This window comes from Peromyscus maniculatus, chromosome 12 (assembly GCF_049852395.1).
Source record: "Peromyscus maniculatus bairdii isolate BWxNUB_F1_BW_parent chromosome 12, HU_Pman_BW_mat_3.1, whole genome shotgun sequence".
NCBI classification, from domain to species: Eukaryota; Metazoa; Chordata; class Mammalia; order Rodentia; family Cricetidae; genus Peromyscus; species Peromyscus maniculatus.
The window spans coordinates 27,007,450-27,025,792 of NC_134863.1; positions in this window are offsets into that span (position 1 = coordinate 27,007,450).

Below are 18,343 nucleotides of genomic sequence, written 5' to 3' on the forward strand. Positions count from 1 at the left end.
ACAGTAATGAATTGGGAGTAAACTGGGTCTGGTGGTGCATGCCTATAATAATCCCAACCTGTGGAAGGTGGAGACAGAAGGATCCTGACTATATAGTGAATTTGAAGCCAGCCTGAGATGAAAAGGAGCCTGTCTCAAAAAAGAAAAGTAATTTTGGAATTAGAAAACCTAATAAAATATTCATATCCTAAATAGACAATCATCAATATCTTTTTTTTTTTTTTTTTTTTTTTTTGGTTTTTCGAGACAGGGTTTCTCTGTGTAGCTTTGCGCCTTTCCTGGAACTCACTTGGTAGCCCAGGCTGGCCTTGAACTCACAGAGATCCGCCTGCCTCTGCCTCCCGAGTTCTGGGACTAAAGGCGTGCGCCACCACCGCCCGGCTCATCAATATCTTAATATGTATTTTCCAGATGTTTTTCTGTGGTTCTGTGTGAATTTGGTGGCATTTTATAAAAGTGAGGCTTACTAAGTGTGTTTTATTTTTATTTTTAACATATAACATTATGTCATAATTTTCTTATACTGTTAGAAATTCTTCTGCAAGCCTCAGGGTCCCTTGCAGGCCCTGTCCTGGCAGTGGGTAGGGAAAGGAGAGAGGGCCTTGTTTACAGAGTCCCACGAGTGACAAAGTTCCCCCATGCTACTACTTCAATTAGAGAAAATGCAATTTTTACACATTTCATTATACCACAGCATACTTTGACGTGTTTGCATAACAGCTGAAAAACTTGAAACAGTCTGTCACTTGAATTTCATTTTTATCACCTAAATTTGCTCTCCCCTACTATATAAATATAATCATTCTACCACATAAATGTATCATCATTCACATTAGCCACTCTGATTTGTTTCACATCTTCCTTTCCCAATGATTACTATTCTAGGCCTCCTTGTGTGTCTTTCTTACATGCCCTTAGGATACATTCCCAGAAGAGGAGGCAAGTAGTTAATGAGCATACCATGCGGCTTTCTTATTTAGCCTTGGTAAAGTGGGAATACATTGCTGGCCAGAGTGTCACTGGTGGTCATCCTTTGAAGAAGATGTTGGTCACAGAAGTAGCTGTGCTGCTCAGGGCTGGAACCCTGAACAACTGGGCACATTGAGCCCATTGTCCTCGCACTGGAACCTGGGAAAATGTTGTCATCTCCTTTAAAAAAAAATGTTTATTTTATGTGTATGGCTGTTTTCCCTGCATGTATATCTGCACACCACATGTGTGCCTCTGGCGTCTGTGGAGGTCTGTAGAGGGCACCATACCCCTTTGAACAAGGGTCACAGAGGGTTCTGAACCACCACTTGGGTCCTGGGAACAGAACCTTGGTCTTCTGCAAGAGGAACAAGAGCTCTTAACTGCTGAGCTATCTCCCCCAAATATGTTGTGAGTTATTTGATTGTACTGTGTAACGATATGTCACTGTGACTGGTTTAATAAAAAGCTAAATGGTCACTATCTAGGCAGAAGGTATAACTGGGAGGTTCTGGGCAGAAAGAGCTCTGGGGAGGAAAAAGGGGAGCTGTCACTGGACACAGAAGGAGCAAGACACATATGAGGAGAGGTAAAAGCCACGAGCCACATGGCAGCACGTAGATGAATAGAAATTGGTTGATTTGAATTATAAGATCTAGTTAGAGGGCCGGGCGGTGGTGGTGCACGCCTTTAATCCCAGCACTCGGGAGGCAGAGCCAGGTGGATCTCTGTGAGTTTGAGGCCAGCCTGTGCTACCAAGTGAGACCCAGGAAAGGCACAAAGCTACACAGAGAAACCCTGTCTCAAAAAAAAAAAAAAACAAACAAACAAACAAACAAAAAACCTAGTTAGAAACAAGCCTAAGCTATAGGCCGAGCTTTCATAATTAATAAGTCTCCATGTAGTATTTTGTGAGCTGGCTGCCCAAAGAAAAAACCTGCTACAAAAATCTCTCGGTCTCTATCTCTCTTTGTGTGTCTCTGTGTCTCTCCCTCTCCCTGTCTCTGTCTGTTTCTCAGTCTCTCTCTTTCTCATACACACATACACATTTACCTGTTTATTGTGTGCATTGGGGAGGTACATGCCGTAATGCACATGTCAGAGCCAGAAGGTAACATTGCAGAGTCAATTCACTCCTTTTGCCTTTATGGGTGTTTTGGGGGAATTGAACTCAGATCTCCAGGATTTCACCCACTGAGCCATCTCACTGGTCTTGAAAATGCCTTCTTGAGCCAACTAAATATCTATTGTCTCTCCTCCAAACTGCAGTGCTCTGAAAGGGGAGCTGCAGGTGAAAAGAGAAACCAGGTTACCAGTACCAGCCGGTGGGTACTGCTGTGCTCTCAGTCTTGGCCATCAACACAACCGTATCCAGGAGTGCCTACAAGTCTAGAGAGGCCTCGGGCTGTGTCTGTGATAGCATACTCAGAGACAATTAGGTCACGGGGGCAATGACACAATCAATGGATTAATCATTTGATGGATTCACAACACAATGGCTGTGGTGGTGTGAATAGGTATGGCCCTCATGGACTTATGTGTTTGAATGCTAGACTACAGGGAGTGGCACTATCAGGAGGTATGGCCTTGTTGGAGGAAATGTGTCACTTTGGACGTGGGCTTTGAGGTCATATATGCTTAAGCTATGCCCAGCGTTACAGACTCCTTTGGTTGTCTGGTGATCAAGATGTAGACCTCTGAGGTCCTTCTCCAGCACCATGTCTGCCTGCACATCACTGTGTCTCACCATGATGATAATGACTGAACCTCTGAACTTTAAGCCAGTGCCTGTTGTTGGTTGTTTTACCCTTTGTTCTTTGGTGGTCCGCCACCCAGGTCCCAAATAAATCGCATGGAATCTTGTTATTTCTTATGAATGCCTGGCCTTAGCTTGGCTTGTTGCTAACCAGTTTTTCTAACTTAAATTATCCCATCTACCCTTTGCCTCTGGGCTTTTACCTTTCTCTATTTCCGTATATCTTTTCTTTCCTTCTTATTCCATGTCTGGCTGCGTGACTGTGTGACTGGCCCCTTTTCTCATTCTTTGATCTTTCCCCCCCGGATTTCTCCTCCCATTTATTCTCTCTGCCTGCCAGCCCTGCCTATCCTTTCTCCTGCTAAGCGTTTGGCCATTCAGCTCTTTATTAGACCAATCAGGTGTTTTAGACAGGCAAAGTAACACAGCTTCACAGAGTTAAACAAATGCAATATAAAATGCAATACATATTTACATCATTAAAACAAATGTTCCACAGCATAAACAAATGTAACACATCTTAAAATAATATTTCACAACAAGCCAAGGGATAAACTACTGGGATTTAAAAAACACCAGACAGTGAACTGGAGAGATGGCTGGGTGGTTAAGAGCACTTACTGCTCTTGTAGAGGACCAGGGTTCAGTGCCCAGCATCCACATATTGGCTGTCAACTGCTTGTCACTCCAATTTCTGGGGTACTGACGTCCTCTTCTGGTCTCTGTGGGCAAGGCCGACCACTTGAGTTCAATCCTGGGACCTACATGGTGTAAGGAGAGAACCGAGTTCTATATAGGCTGCCCTCTGACCTCTATGTGTATGCCACAGGAAATTCACAAGTGCAGGGGCATATTTATGCACACAATAAATAAGTATATTTTTTAAAAAAATTGAATAATATGAAAGAATATACAACTTGACATTGTGGTGCAAACCTATGATCCTAACATTCAAGAGGCAGAGACAGGAGGATCATTGCAAGTATGAGGCTAGCATGGTCTATGTAGTGTGTTCTAGGCAGCCAGAGCTACATAATGAGACTCTGTCCCCCCCAAACAACAAATAACCAACACAAAAACCCAAAACACTATACAGTCTTTTTAAAACTACTTTTAATGGATAACCTAAGATGGTATAGAGTTATAGGTATTATGTAATGTTTTGCTGCACACTTACCTGTGCAATGTTCAAATCAGGATAAACATATCAACCTCCTCCCTATGACTGTCAGTTTGGCATAATCTAGAACCTCCTGGGAATTGGATGAGTCTCTAGGCATACCTGCAAGGGATTTATCTTGATTGCTTTAATTGAGGTAGGAAGACCTGCCCGCTGTGGGCGGCACCATTCCCTAGCCAGAATCCTGGACTGTGTAAGTGGAGGAGTGGAACTGAGTAGCGGGCTGCACTCATCCCGGCTGCTTCCTCGTTATGGATGAGATGTGACCAGTTGCTCCAAGCTGCTGCCTTGACTTCCCAATCATGTCGAACTGTATCTTCTAACTGTGAGTTGAAATAAACTCTTTCTCCTTCAAGTTACTTGTATCTGAGTATTTGTCATAGCCACAGAAAAAGAAAAGAAGACACTCCTTAAACACACCATTTCTTTACGGTAAAAACGTTCCAAATCTTTTAGCTTTTTAATTCCCATTGTATAATATTTTATCACTATACATGTCTCCCAGTCTTAATTCTTAGCCTCCAGGGTTCTCCTCCCTGAGGAAGCTGGGGTCATAGAGATACATGCATATGCAGGTTCATGTACGAAGATGCTTCCCCACTTAAAATGGACAGCATGCCTATAAACCTAAGGTAAAACTGAAAATGTAAGTCAAAATGCACCTAATATGCACCAAAATGCACCTGACACAGCAAACATCATAGCTTCCTTTGGCCTATGTGAAATGTACTCGAAACAGCCACATAGCCTGTATTTGGGCAAAATCAGCTAGCACAAAGCATGCTTTTCTAATGAAGTCCTGGGAGCATCTCACATGGCTGTGTGGTAGCTCACCGACCCCATAGGGTTTTTTGAGAGTATGATACCACATATTGCCAACAATAGTAAATAATAAAATTAAAAATTTTGAAGTACGGTTTGAACTACATTCTTACTGTTTTCATACAATCTGAAAACCAGAAAGCAGGTCTCCGTAAATGGGAGACTGTCTGCATTGGCGCGTGTACGAGACGCACTGGGAGTTCAGCCCCAAATCTGCAAACTGCCCTTTGGCCTTCAGCATTTGGAGCTGAGCTTGATCGACAGCCACGGTTGCAGGAGGTCATCACTGAATCTAAGCAGCCCATCTACAGCAGAGACACGCGCAAGGCTTGCCTTCAAGTTTGGTAATAGAAAATACTGTACATGTCTAGCTGTGAAGATCTCTCTCATGCATCCCATGTGAACACTCCATTAGTCAGCGAAGCTACGTGTGTACACTTAGGATTGCGAGATGAAAGTGCCATGATAATTAATGCTGATTACAAAAGCAATTAATTTATGTTCCAAAACAATTCAAGCACTCGGAAAAAGTAAGTGAACTGGGGGAAATATTGAGAGTTTAAAAGAATATTAGTCAGATAAATTCAGGAAGAACATTATTATAATCTTTGTGAGCCAATATATGTTGAACAGTTTTCAATGATCGAAGGCGGAATAATAGAGATTTGATGAAATCATGAGTCTAATAGCTGTCAGCCTCCTTGATGGCTGCCTCACATTCATTAAATCAAATGAAATTACTTTTAAGAATTATGTTCATTTTGGCTATTTAATCCCATTTAGGTTATGAGTCTTTCAGAAATAAATTGTATTTGGGAATTCACCTTACGAAAATTTAATTTAAAAAATAATGTCAGTTTTTCTACCTCGACACTTCATAAGCAGAAAAAAATACTAATATGTCTAATATTTGTGACTAAATCACCTTTGATCCAGACAAAGGAAATCGTGGAGAAATGAGGAAAAGGAAAGAGTATTGCATGGTGTAATAGTACTCAGAAAGTGAAGGGCTTTGGAGTTGGTGTAGCGTTTACCCAGCGAGCACTAAGCCTTGAGGTCCAGCCCGGGCACAGAGGAGGTCAGAATGTGATGGTTCACATCTGTCATCCAAGTACTCAGGAAGTGGGAGGACCAGAACTCCGAGGTCATCTTTGGCAACAGGGCAAAGTTAAGGCCAGCCTGGGCTCCACGAGACTGTAGTTTTCACTACTGTGACATCTGTCCCTGATGATGAAGCTGTAGTGACGTGCCCACTGAGCCATCCCATCACTGACAGCCCTGAGCCCTTGCTGTTGCTACACAGTAACGCCCTGCTTAAAATCTGACCCCTGCAGATCTCAGTTGCAAAGCTATAAGAAGAATTTCATACTTCAGAGGGAAAGTTCAGATTCATCCTTGCATCCCAGGAGCTTCGTTCTGAGATGGCGCTGTCTGGCTTCGGCCCCAGCTGGAACCCCAGGTTGGTTTTTAACATTTGCCCAGGTGTGTGTTCTGAGTCACGAGCACGCATGCCTCTGTGAGGCTGCTTGGAGGCTTTCCCACCCCAGGCATCCTCAGGATCTCTGTTTCTCTCTTCCCTGACAACTGGCCCACCATTTATTTAACCAAAGCCCTAACAGAAGACATCAGATACTTTCAAACTTGTGTTACAGGCATCGAGGCAAAGACTATGACGGCGAGGTTAACTCTGAAAAAGACAACTACTCAGAGTCCGTGTATGTTAAGTTTTGATAGGCTGGTCCATTCTATTGGTTTGTTTTGTTCAATTACTGTAATATCACAGCGTGTCTTGCAGTTTATTCCTACCTGCTTCTCTTGAGATAATTTTATCACACACACACACACACACACACACACACACACACACACACACACACACCACAGCGTGTATATAGAAGCCAGAGGATAATTTGTGGGAGCCAGTTCTCTCCCTCTTCTATGTGGGTTCCAGGAACCAAACTCCGGTCATCAGGCTTGGTGGCAAGTGCTTGTACCGGCTGAGCCATCTTGTCAACCTATTCCTCTTCTCGGAGGAGATCCCACAGTTTTGGTGGAATGACCACTGATTCTGTGGGAACAAGAATCAACCAAACAGTCGGGTGCAAAGTCATAGGCCTATAATCCCAGGCACTCAGGCGGTTGAGGCAGGAGGATTGCAAATGTCAAGAACTGTCTGGCCAGCCCAGACAAGGAAGTGAGGCGTGGCCTTGAAAGCTTTAAAAAGGGTGGATAGGAAACCTCAACAGATAGAACTGGTTGCCATGGAAGGTGGCTGACCTGAGTTCAATGCCTGGAACCAACATGATGAGAGAAGAGAATGGTTCCTGCAAATTGTCCTCAGACTTCTAAATACATGCTGCGGCACAGGCATGGGTGTGTGTGCACATTGCACATATACATACGCACATACATCATCATCATCATCATCATCATCATCATCATCATAACTTTTTTTTTCTTTTTGTTTTTCTCTGTGTAGCCCTGGCTGTCCTGCAACTTCCTCTGTAGACCAGGTTGGCCTCCAACTCAGAGATCCACCTGCCTCTGCCTCCCGAGTGCTGGGATTAAAGGCATGTGCCACTACCACCCAGCAATATTTTAAACTAAAACTTACTTAAAAAAATAAAACAGGGCTGGGCGGTGGTGGTGCACGCCTTCAATCCCAGCACTCGGGAGGCAGAGGCAGGTGGGTCTGTGAGTCTGAGACCAGCTTGGTCTATAGAGCGAGTTCCAGGACAGGCTCCAAAGCTACACAGAGAAATCTTGTCTTGAAAAACAAACAAACAAACAAATAAATAAACAAACAAACAAAAAACAGGGCTACAGATACAGCCCAGTAATAGAGTTCTTGCTTAGTACATGCACAGGGTCCTTCCCTCTGCAAACAGAAGAGAAAGGAAAATCAGCTAAGGCTACTTCCTCTCTCTCTGTCTCTCTCTCTCTCTCCCTCCCTTTCTCTCTAATAGTTAATATACCAAGTACCTGCCTCCCGATCGAACCTTGTTTTGATGCCCTACATTTCCTGGGTCTCTGTTTTTAAAGTACCAATTAGACAGCCAGAGTCTGACTAAGGTGCGACTGGTTGACAAGGTTTTAGTTAATAAAGGCTTCAAGAGCCTGACCTGAAGGAGGTGAGCCACGCTGGGTCATTCTGAACCTAATTTGGCAGGTGAGCAAACATTCTGGACAGGATTCCCAGAGCTCTGCCATGAAAGCTGCCTGGGTTACTACAACACTTCCCTATCTCAGCCCGCAGCTGTCCCCATTCCTGCCTACCTCCCCCCGGCCCTGAACTGCCAGCACCCCTGACCTGGGCAAGGAGTCAGTCCCTCCCCCGACTTAGACACCACTTTGTAGGTAGAAAATCTCTGTATTCCCTAAAGCTTCATTTTAACATCCGTCGGGGAACATGGTTCCAAAATGGTTAGGGAGAAGCTGTACTTGATCTGTGGGAGGGACTTGAGACAAGAAGCAGAGGGAGGACCAGACTGTGTTTAGCCAGGAAAAACGAGTCTCACACCCCTATCTCAGCCACCATCCTGTCATGGCCATCATTACCTCATGCTCAGTCTCAGCACCACGGCTCATCATGTCTGCTTCCGTCTGAGTCGCTTTTCTATTGCTGTGACGAAACACCACACCCAAGGCAGCCTACAAAAAGAAAGCATTCAATTTGGCTTACTAATTCAGAGAGCTGGATTTCCAGCAACAACCACTAGGCAGAAAGCACTGGGCATTGCAGGTCTTTTGAAACCTCAACGCCCATCCCCAATGACACGCCTCCTTCAACAAGGCCGCACCTCCTAACCCTTCCCAAATAGTTCCATCAACTCTGGGACCAAGTCTTCAAATGTACAAGCCTATGGAGGCCATTCTCATTTAAACCATCAGATAAAAAAAAGAAAAGAAAAAACTCACAAAGGAAGAAATTTGCCCAGGCACGCTGAAGAACTCCACTCCAAAGTCCAGGCTGAAGTTTGGAGAGAAACAGGGGAAAGAGAAAGACCCTGCATGCCTCCAGCTCGAATGTCAGTCTTCATTCATCTTAGTAAAGATGGCTGGCATGGTTCTGATCCCTGCAGCCCCGGGAGCATTCTGTCTTCAGGATATCTACCCACCTGTATGGCTCAGAATTCTCTCTCTGGTCCCTTCTTCCTCCACCCAAAATGGCTGCTCAGGAGAATCTTTAACCAGAATAGGTAAAATTGGCTATGCTTAGGATTCGTACCTTCAAACTCCCTTTCAGAGGACAGAGAAGGCTGGCCCTCCTGCCTGCCTGGCCCCATTCAGAAGGAACCAGTCCCTGGTGCAGAGGCAGAACACCTCTCCTGAACACCTCACCCCCCTGCTCATTAGTGACTGTCAGTTCCCAGCCAGCATCATGCCAACTCCTGCTCAGTTCTTCATGGGGATGCAGTGGAGGAGAGCGGCGGGTGTCTCTTTATTATTATTATTTTACCCACACGCTTTCTGAAATGACTGAAAAATTCAGTTACACTCACTATGGTTTCTCAGTTGACATGTAGAATTTTTCATCATAGTTTAAATGCAATCTCTGGGATATTGTAAACACTGACATTTTAAAAGCAAAACTATTCTTTTAAATGTAGCCAACAGAATCTTAAAAAACACAACAATAAAAAAAAATACTGGAAGAACCCATCAACAGCCGAGTGTTTACGCCGCTCCTTCTACTCTCCCAGCTAATTTATCATACTATTTCTCCCACACAATTTTACCCCAAATAATATGTTTTTAAGCTTGAATATCTTGTATCATATTTTCTGCACCTAGAATATATATATGAGTTATAACTTAAAATTTAAAAACTTCCCATGGCTGTAAGATTTAAATTAAAAATTTATGATTACTGCTAACAGACATTATAGGGGTATTTGAGCTTGTTGAATAACAAGACACATTTTGGAGAGTTGGTATTTAAGTTAACGAGGTGAGCAGAGAGGGGGCGGAATATTGTTCAAGCACACAAACACCTCTAAATTCAGAATTTAAAACAGACCTTGATAACTGCTGCTAACTGACCAGCCCTGCTCTGCACTGCCGTCCGGTAAGAGCACGGACACTGGAGTCTAAGGCAGAGGTCTGGCTTTTAATAGAGAGGCTGGTAATGAAAATGAGACTTCAGCTAAGGACTCAGTTCATTGGTGGAGTGCTTTGTGTCACACATATGAGGTCTTGGGTTCAGACCTCAGCACCCCAAAATAAACCAAGGAAAGATAAAGATGAGTTCGAGTAAAATGCATATATAGTGTTCAACTACTTAGCAGAAGTTCATAAAAATGATAAAACTAGAAGAAGAGGGAGAGGAGGAGGAGGAGGAGGAGGAAGAAGAAGAAGAAGAAAAGAAGAAGAAGAAGAAGAAGAAGAAGAAGAAGAAGAAGAAGAAGAAGAAGAAGAAGAAGAAGAAGAAGAAGAAGGCGGCAAAAATCTTTAAGACCTTGGGTTAAGGCAAAGCCCTAACATAATAACAAAAGCACAAATCAATATTGACAAACTGACATAAACAAGGTCACTGTTTTAAGAGACACACTATAGGTAAACAAGATAGTTCAGCTGGCAGAGGCACTGGCTACACGGGCATGGTGACCCCGAAACCCTGGTAACGGTGGATGGGGAGAACCTGCTTCACAAACTGTCCTCTGACCTCCACACGTGTGCGCGCACAAGTGTCTGCACACATCCACATGCTCTTGAAAAACGACCCTGAAAATAACAAAAGAGGTAATCCACAGGCTGGAAGAAAATATTTGCAAATCCAGAATACATGCCTATTGAAATCTAAGGGAGGCTGGAGAGATGGCTCTCAGAGGTCCTGAGTTCAATTCCCAGCAACCACATGGTGGCTCACAACCATCCGTAATGAGATCTGGTGCCCTCTCCTGGCCTGCAGGGACACATGCAGGCAGAACACTGTATACATAATAAATAAATCTTTAAAAAAAAAAAAAAGAAAAGGATCTAAATCAAAAACAAAGACCATAACAAAACACCAGGGAAAGGTCTGAGGTCATGAAGAATGTCAGTGAAAACTACAAGATGCCACGGCTTCCTGTCAAAATGACTAGCTGAGTGTGCTGCAAAAACAAAAAATAAACTCCTCATGGTGAGCACGGCGAGGATGCAGATATGACTCTCCACACCGCTGGTGAAAATGACGTTGTTACAGGATCTTAGGGCAAAGGCCTCAGCTTCAGGGTTCCCAAAGGACTAGGTTCTTCCAACTGTCCTAAGGTACCAACCGAAAGAGACCCAACCAACCAAAATGACAAGCAGTGGAGAAGACCGAAAAGAAACGTTCATCCATATAACTGTGTGGAAAGACAAGGGCACCAGCATCCCCAGGCCTGCCTGCAGGGCAGTCCAGAGTGTGCACAGGCAAGCAGTCTCCACCAAACTGTGGTCTGGCTGGCCGTTCTCTTTAGTCTGTCTTTGTGAGATGGCTCCTCAGTCATCACTGCTTAGAAACCAGATAATCTGGTTTCTACCGTGAAATGATTGCTCCAGTTTAGAGGGCAGTCTTAGTTGGTATCATTGGATGTTCAATCAACCTCCGAAGGTAGGCTCATCATGAAGGTCCAGGACACGGACTGGTCACTTCTAGCACTGCTCCCAGGGGTCTGGAGCAGACTGTTGCCAAAGTCGCCAGTTGACAATGTTGGTTATCGAATCCTTGTAAATCTTTAAAGCATCCTAGCTCTTCCCTTGGCATCTTCAACCCTTGAGGAAGAGAGGAGAGTCTAGGTAGATTTAGGGCTCATCAACCTTGTGTAATCCGTTTTCAGACAGACACTTCTTCAGTGACCAACAGGCCTACTGTGCAGAGCCAAGCAGGCACCCGACACAGGAGCAGGGTAATTAAGGGAACAGACACAACATGGAGGCAACCGTGCCAAGTTTTCCTCTGTTTTCAGTTCCCCACCGGGCATCTCTGAGCCCAGGGAAAAGCCAGGGCTTTCAGCAAAGCAGCCTGCAAGTTCCCATTGCAGGATGAAGCAACCATTCAGGGAAGCCCTCTGGCAATTGCTGGACAGACAGCCACTCCACTTGTAGGCATTAGGGGGAAGTTTTAAATTGATTCCTTTCCCTCTGAAGCTTCAATAATTTCAGTGTATGAACTAATTAAAATGTCAATAGACAGATTAACAGGAGAAAAGCAACAAATATTAACTTGCAGAAACACAAGGGCCAGACGTAAAGCATAAGACTCAAAGGAGGGCTGGATAGTGGAGCTTACATATGAGCTAAACAGAATGTGGGGGAGGGATTCTGGAGAGAAGGGAACCGAGAAATGGAAGGCTTAGCAGAGCAAGTGCTCAGAGGGCAAGGGGTGCCATGCAGATGATGCCTCCCAGGTGACAGCAACCAGTCAGTAATTTCTGCCTGTGGTAGCTCTCAGACATGCCCACCCCCTCAGTATCCTTTTCCTGTGAAGAGATCTCTGCTCTGGCAGAAAGGGGTCTGTGTACATATTCTCTGGCTATTTATAAGTATGGATTTCCTTTTTAGGTATAAATTTCTCTAAGAGGAGCCATCTTTTCAGAGTTAATGTTGTCTGCAGTTTTTCAGAATGGCCATTTTGATATATGACAAAGAAATATATTTTGGAGGTGGCATATTTTGGGGTCTCATAGTATCTACCCAAGAGGGAAAAAAAAGCATAATACTTACACAAATGTTCAAAATGGTTTATTTGTAAGAGTCAAAAACTATGCATGGGGCAAATATCCATCAACAGGTGAATGGAAAAACAAATTGTGGTCCATCCATACAATGTAATAATATGGAAGTCAACAATAAAAATGAGTGAGCCACCAATACATACAATATGGATATGAAAACATTTATACTGAGTGAAAGAAACCAGACAAAATTAAATAGTAGTAGTATATACAATAGGTTTCCATTTTATATGATTCCAGAACAATGGAGCCAGTCTATAGAAATAGGAAGCAAATCATGATTGCCTGGGTTAGAAGATTGAGACAGAGGGGAGAAGGAAAGGAAGGAGGATGATGGGTATTTATTTCATCATCTCAATGCTGATGATGGTTTCATGGGTATACATGTATCAAAGTTTACTTCACACCTTAAATATACAAAGTCATAGCTATATATGGTAGCACAGATCTAGAATTCCTGCACTAGGTAGGTGAAGGCAGGTAGATCAGAAGTTCAAGACCACCTCAGGCACATAGCACTTAAGACAAGCTTGAGTTACATGAGACTCTGTCTTAAAAACAAAACATACATCAAGAGAGCTGTTAAGAATTGTGGGCTAGTGTGTAAGAGAATGCTGACTGCTACCTTATGGCCTAGAGCGGTGGTTCTCAACCTGTGGGTCATGACTCCTTCAGGAGTCAATGACCCTTTCACGGGGATTGCATCTCAGATATCCTACATATCAGATATTTACATTATGATTCATAAAAGTATCAAAATTGCAGTTATGAAGAAGCAGAGAAATTAGTTGTATGATTGCGGGGGGGGGGGGGGGTCACCACAACATGAGGAACTGTATTACTGGGTTGCAGCATTAGGAAGGTTGAGAACCACTGTCCTAGAAGCTGCTGTCCTGGTGAACTGTCAGAAGTGGATAGGCAGCTTCCTGTCTCCCCTTCTTGGTCAGGTGTGATACAGTACAAGGTAAAGGCAGAGGTAAAGGAGAAGATGCTGGAAAGTCTTTTCACTGAGTGTGTGGAAGAAGCAGAGAGGATGCGCTCAAACTTGGCATGCTTTATCCCAGCCTGGACCATGGGAGATGATGCATGCAGCCTTGAAATGAGTGTGTCCTGAAGAAACAAGGACCCAGGCTTCCATTGTTTCTCTAAGGCAGTCTTGCAAATCTCCTCAGGAGTCTGTTGACTTCTACAGTAATTGGAGACAGAAAGACTTAAGCCACGGTTCCTGTTCCCCTATTCTAGAACACATCTGAATTCTGGACATTGACACTGGAGTCAGTACACTGTTGCCCGTAACAGAAACATGGGAGGAAGGGCTAGGTAAAGAAGTGTGCACAAGGAAGGGATAGATGTGCATGAGGGAGAGATAGGTGTGCAACCCTCTGCTGGCCCCGCAATAGCTTGTTCTTAGAGGCACCATGGGCATGGTTTTATGTATTTTTGTAAATTAACATTTTTCATTTATTCTTTGGCAATTTCATACGTGTAAATAATGTACTTTGATCATATCACCCCATTACCCTCTCATATCCCCCTCACATTGCCTCTGGACTCCTCTTCCCAACATTTCCTCCTTTTATTCTTTTCTAAGTGAACCACTGAGCTTAATTAGGTTGCACACATGAGCAAGAGTGTGGGGGTATTTACAGGAGGTGGGCAATTTGCCAGTGGCTACACTATGAAGAAAATAACTATTCCCATTCAATAATAGCTATTAACCGCCAATGGCTCCTTAGCCAGGGGTGGGGACTCATGTGCTCCCCCCTTATTCATTCTGGAATGTTGGCCTCGATCTATTTTTTAAAATTACATTCGTTGATTGATAGATACTGTGCATGTGTGTGTGTGAGCATGTGTGTGCATGTGCGTGTATGCGCGCATGCGAGTCCGTGTGTGCGTGCGTGCGTGTGTGTGTGTGTGTGTGTGTGTGTGTGTGTGTGTGTCAGAGGACAACTTATAAGACCCAGTGCTCTCCCTCTACCCTGTTTCCATGTAGGTCCCAGGGATCCGTCTCAGGTTGTTCGGCTTGGTAAGCACTTTTACCCTCGGAGCCCCCTGACAGCCCTGACAGGCTCTTTCTGTGAGAAGGATTTACACTGGAGGAACACTGTGAGAGTACTGCTGAATGTGAGCAGTGCTCTGGTTTGCGGAGGAAGGGAATTAATGAAAATTGGAAGTGGCAGGCAGAACACAGCCATGGCCTCTCATCTGTGGGAGAGACTCAAGTCGGTATTAGGAAAGGAAGTTCTCAGTGTCCTTAAACCTCCCACATCTGTGAACCACATGCACGCCTGTGCTCTGCTCCAGGGCTCTGAGGCTGACCCATGACCCTGGACTTTGGCGTTTCAGTCCCATCATCAGTTTCATGGCCATGGATGGGAGCTGTGACATCTGCCTCCCTGGAGCCTGGTGAAGCAGAAGTGGTGATGGAACAGGACACAGCACGAAGTTTAGCCAATACACATCCCCGATCCTTGGAAAAGCCCACGTGGGTTTGTTTGACCAAAGGGTTACTCCTGCTTCCCCGCAACTACGAAGCCTGGGCTCCAACCCAGCTTCGGGCTCACCTGCTATTCGACCTTGGGCGATTTGCTCCTCTTATGCAAAATGGAGCTAATAATAGAACCTGCTCTGGTTTGCTGCAAAGGCTGACGCACAGGAGTGCTTAGAACAGTATGGAGGCCGGCAGCGCAAGCGCCCTAAAGGATGGGTTGTTCCTGAGCTCAGCCCTGGGCTGAAGGTGTGCTCCTGCAACCCAAAACACAGGTGTGTCGGACAAACGGAATCCGCAGTTTCCCCAAAATGCTCTGCTGACAAAATTTCAAGTCACCTTAACTTCTTTTGGAGGACCATCGAAGCCCACCCAGGAATTTAGGTATGAAACAGCTCTCTAGGACTCTAGGGTGGAAAACTCATTGCCCTACAACTTCCATCTCCACATATCCAAACTGAATTTCCCTCCCTGTCCCATCTCTTCTTACCATGCCCCTCCCTGCCTTTTATTTACTAGAATTCAGAATAGATAGGATTTTATCTATTTATTTTTAATTAATCTTTTATATATTTTGATGATGTTTCCCTCTGCCTCAACTCCTCCCAGATCTTTCTCAGTTCCCTCCCTCCCCAGCTGTATGTTCTTCCTCCTTCCGTGAGTTTTAGACCAGTCAGGTCTACATATTGAGTTCCAGGACAGCCGGGCTTACCTACATAGAGAGACCCTGTCTCATAAAAAATAAGACAAAATAAAAATAAAAAAGCAGCCAAACAAACAAACAAAAAACCCCAATAAGACAAAACAAAAAGCAAGCACGTGCATGCACACGTGTACACACACACACACACACACACACACACACACACACACACACACACAAACACACACAAAAGCAAAAACAAAAACATGGAATTAATTTTGTGTCGACCAACTACTCCTAGGTATGGAGCTGATATACCCAGTTATACTTCCTTGGGGAAAACGGATTTGCCTTTTGACAGAGGGTATTAGCAAATAGCCTCTTGGTTAGGGGCGGGATTTTGTGCCCATGTTCCCTTCTCCATTCTGGGATTTTGTCTGGCTTGAGTCTGTGCAGGTCTTGTGCAGGCTGCCATGGTCTCTGGTCTGTCAGTCTTGCTGTGTCTGGAAGAAGCTATTTTCTTGGAGTCATCCGTCACTCTGGCTCTTACAACCTCTTCTGCACGGCCCCCTAAACCTTGAGGGGTGGGCTTTGATGAAATATCTGAAGTCTCTCACTTTCTGGCAGAACAGACAGGGTTTTAAAGAGCATCAGGTACATTGTTTTTATGGGAGAAAGAGCTAAAGGGATGAGCCCGGCCTCATCCTTCTGGGTCATGCGACTATGAGAAGGGCAGAAAAACACAAGGAGAGCCTGGGGTGGCACTCCCACCTCCCCTAATGGAGCAAATCTCTCACTCAGGGCTGACTCTTCTGCTGGTGGAGCCTAACAGGCCTGAGAATGAATGTGTGGGTACAGTGATGCTCAGAGCCTTCATAACCGAACTAAGCAATTCTCCTTCTGGGTATCTTTTCAAAGGAAACCATTAGGACCTAGGATAAGGATAAATGTACAACCACGTATTCCCCAGAATGCATCTCCTCGGGGACAAAGTTATGCCCAGCAAGAGATTATAATATTTTAAATCACACCGTTACCTTGTCATTGGAAAAATGCTCAGGAAATAATATAAAGGCACAAGTATGGCATGTGCTGTATTAAAATTGTATGGCAAGAAGGGAAGAAAAAACCCACACCTGTGGTTAAAAAGCCCTCCACACTTGTGTATTGTTTTACAATGGAAAAAAAATGCCAAAAAAAAAAAAAAGGACAGGAATTCTGCTTCCTGTATGACCTTGGAGAAATATGTCTTATTCTCGTCCAGCCAAGAGTGGATGCTGAAGACTGGACGAGCAGAGAGTGATGGAAAGATGAAACCACACAGTACCTGTGGGAGGGAGGACCACATTTACCAGGTGCTTTATGTTTACCACTGGGATGGGGATCACATGCCTGACCTTGAGCAGACTTGAGGAGGTTAGGGGAAGAGGAAGCATTTGAAGGTAAACTGAGGAAGACTGCATTAATTCTTTTAGGAAAAAAAGTCGTGCTGGCTGTGGGGACCAATAACAAGGATGGCAACTATCCAAGGCTGAACAGTTAGGTATGGGACGGAAGTCCCTGCAGGAGTACTTTGTGTGTGTGTTGCATTTTAGAGGCCTTTGTGCAAGGCTGTGACAGAGGCGGTGTGTGTGTATACAGTGTTTGTGCGTGTGTGTTTACATGTGTGTAGTGTGTGCATGTGTATATATGTGTATGTAAGTGTATATGTGTGTATGTATGTGTGTGTGTTTGTGTGAGTATGTATGCATGTGTGCGTGTGTGTATATATGTGTATGTGTGTGTGTGGTGTGTGTATAAGTGTATATGTGTATATGTGTGTATGTATGTGTGTGTGTTTGTATGTATGCATGTGTGCATGTGTATATATTGTGTATGTGTGTGTAGTGTGTGTATAAGTGTATATGTGTATATGTATGTGTGTGTGAGTATGTATGCATGTGTGCGTGTGTGTATATGTGTGTATGTGTGTATGTGTAGGTGTGTGTATGGTGTGTGTATAAGTGTATATGTGTGTGTGTATGTGCGTGTGTTTGTATGAGTATGTGCATGTGTGCGTGTGTGTATATATGTGTATGTGTATGTATGTGTATGTGTGTATAGTGTGTGTATAAGTGTATATGTGTGTATGTATGTATGTGTGTGTGTTTGTGTGAGTATGTGCATGTGTGCGTGTGTGTATGTGTATGTATGTGTGTGAGTGTGTGTGTGTGTGTGTGTGTGTGTGTGTGTGTGTGTGTGTGTATGTGTGTATGTGTGTTGCTAAGGATCCAGTCTAGGCCTTGTAGATTTGCACTTGCTAACCACCTTTCAGGCCCCTTGGCAGCTTTCTGATAGTTCTTGTTACGGGACAATTGTATGTAAGGACCCTCTTTTTGTGGCCTTCCCTGCCGTCGGTCAGGATTTGACATAAGTGGTGCCATTTTGATTTTGACAATTTGCACACCTCCAAGGTCAACGTATCATCTTCCTTCTTGATTTTAATTGTCATTTTTGGTGGATGAGGAATGATGAGCTCCAGAGACAGAAAGAAAGGGATTCTCCTGTCTCAGGGCTCACCGGTGGCGAAGGAGCTGGAGCTGGCTCGGCTTCTTCCACTCCCAACCCGTGTTTTTCCCACCACATCTTGCTGCCTGGATGCTCAGAGAGCTTTGGCTCCACTTCTCCTGCCATTTGGAGTTTGATTAAAAACAAAATCCGTGGGCCACGTTGTCACGAGCGCTTTCGGTACCCGTTTACCGCAGATCCACAAGCAGACAGCCGTAATGTCAACATGACCATA